Genomic DNA, 3,266 nt, shown 5'->3' on the forward strand with positions numbered 1-3,266 from the left:
GACATTATACTGTATGAGGGCATTATTCTACATGGGGGCATTATACTGTATGGGGGCATTATAATGTATGGGGGACATTATACTGTATGGGGACAATATACTGTATGGAGACATTATACTGTATGAGGGCATTATTCTACATGGGGACATTATACTGTATGGGGGCATTATAATGTATGGGGGACATTATACTATATGGGGCATTATACTGTATGGGGGCATTATACTGTATAGGGGCATTATACTGTATAGGGGCATTATACTCTATGGGGGCATTATACTCTATGGGGACATTATACTGTATGGGGGCATTATACTGTATGGGGGCATTATACTGAATGGGGCATTATAATGTATAGGGGCATTATACTATATGGGGGCGTTATACTGTATGGGGGCGTTATACTGTATGGGGGCGTTATACTGTATGGGGGCGTTATACTGTATGGGGGCGTTATACTGTATGGGGGCGTTATACTGTATGGGGGCGTTATACTGTATGGGGGCGTTATACTGTATGGGGGCGTTATACTGTATGGGGGCGTTATACTGTATGGGGGCGTTATACTGTATGGAGGCGTTATACTGTATGGAGGCGTTATACTGTATGGGGCGTTATACTGTATGGGGCGTTATACTGTATAGGACGTTATACTGTATGGGGGCATTATACTGTATGGGGCATTATACTGTATGGGGCGTTATACTGTATGGGGCGTTATACTGTATGGGGCGTTATACTGTATGGGGCGTTATACTGTATGGGGGCGTTATACTGTATAGGGGCGTTATACTGTATGGGGACGTTATACTGTATGGAGGCGTTATACTGTATGGAGGCGTTATACTGTATGGAGGCGTTATACTGTATGGAGGCGTTATACTGTATGGGGGCGTTATACTGTATGGGGGCGTTATACTGTATGGGGGCGTTATACTGTATGGGGGCGTTATACTGTATGGGGGCGTTATACTGTATGGGGGCATTATACTGTATGGGGGCGTTATACTGTATGGGGGCGTTATACTGTATAGGGGCGTTATACTGTATAGGGGCGTTATACTGTATAGGGGCGTTATACTGTATAGGGGCGTTATACTGTATGGGAGCGTTATACTGTATGGGAGCGTTATACTGTATAGAGGCGTTATACTGTATGGGGGCGTTATACTGTATGGGGGCGTTATACTGTATGGGGGCGTTATACTGTATGGGGGCGTTATACTGTATGGGGGCGTTATACTGTATGGGGGCGTTATACTGTATGGGGGCGTTATACTGTATGGGGGCGTTATACTGTATGGAGGCGTTATACTGTATGGAGGCGTTATACTGTATGGGGGCGTTATACTGTATGGGGGCGTTATACTGTATGGGGGCGTTATACTGTATGGGGGCGTTATACTGTATGGGGCCGTTATACTGTATGGGGCATTATACTGTATGGGGCATTATACTGTATGGGGGCATTATACTGTATGGGGGCCTTATACTGTATGGGGGCCATTATACTGTATGGGGGCGTTATACTGTATGGGGCCGTTATACTGTATGGGGGCCATTACACTGTATGGGGGCCATTATACTGTGTGGGGCATTATTCTGTATGGGGGCACTATACTGTATGGGGGCACTATACTGTATGGGGGCATTATACTGTATGGGGGCATTATACTGTATGGGGGAATTATACTGTATGGGGCATTATACTGTATGGGTCATTATACTATATGGGGGCATTATACTGTATGGGGCATTATACTGTATGGGATATTATACTGTATGGGGGCCATTATACTGTGTGGGGCATTATTCTGTATGGGGGCACTATACTGTATGGGGGCATTATACTGTATGGGGACATTATACTGTATGGGAGCATTATACTGTATGGGGGCATTATACTGTATGGGGCATTATACTGTACGGGGACATTATACTGTATGGGGGCATTATACTGTATGGGGCATTATACTATATGGGGGCATTATACTGTATGGGGACATTATACTGTATGGAGCATTATACTGTATGGGGGCATTATACTGTATGGTGGCATTATACTGTATGGGGGCATTATACTGTATGGGGCATTATACTGTATGGGGACATTATACTGTATGGGGCATTATACTGTATGGGGGCATTATACTGTATGGGGACATTATACTGTATGGGAGCATTATACTGTATGGGGGCATTATACTGTATGGGAGCATTATACTGTATGGGAGCATTATACTGTATGGGGGCATTATACTGTATGGGGACATTATACTGTATGGGGACATTATACTGTATGGGAGCATTATACTGTATGGGAGCATTATACTGTATGGGGGCATTATACTGTATGGGGACATTATACTGTATGGGGACATTATACTGTATGGGGGCATTATACTGTATGGGAGCATTATACTGTATGGGCGCATTATACTGTATGGGGGCATTATACTGTATGGGGGCATTATACTGTATGGGGGCATTATACTGTATGGGGGCATTATACTGTATAGGACATTATACTGTATGGAGGCATTATACTGTATGGGGCATTATACTGTATGGGGACATTATACTGTATGGGGACATTATACTGTATGGGGACATTATACTGTATAGGGCATTATACTGTATGAGGCATTATACTGTATGGGGACATTATACTGTATGGTGGCATTATACTGTATGGGGGCATTATACTGTATGGGGACATTATACTGTATGGTAGTATTATACTGTATGGGGCATTATACTGTATGGGGGCATTATACTGTATGGAGACATTATACTGTATGAGGGCATTATTCTACATGGGGACATTATACTGTATGGGGGCATTATAATGTATGGGGGACATTATACTATATGGGGCATTATACTGTATGGGGGCATTATACTGTATAGGGGCATTATACTGTATGGGGACATTATACTCTATGGGGGCATTGTACTCTATGGGGGCATTGTACTCTATGGGGGCATTATACTGTATGGGGGCATTATACTGTATGGGGGCATTATACTGAATGGGGCATTATAATGTATAGGGGCATTATACTATATGGGACATTATACTGTATGGGGGCGTTATACTGTATGGGGGCGTTATACTGTATGGGGGCGTTATACTGTATGGGGGCGTTATACTGTATGGGGGCGTTATACTGTATGGGGGCGTTATACTGTATGGGGGCGTTATACTGTATGGGGGCGTTATACTGTATGGGGGCGTTATACTGTATGGAGGCGTTATACTGTA

Source organism: Rhinoderma darwinii, chromosome 1 (assembly GCF_050947455.1).
Source record: "Rhinoderma darwinii isolate aRhiDar2 chromosome 1, aRhiDar2.hap1, whole genome shotgun sequence".
Classification (NCBI taxonomy): domain Eukaryota; kingdom Metazoa; phylum Chordata; class Amphibia; order Anura; family Rhinodermatidae; genus Rhinoderma; species Rhinoderma darwinii.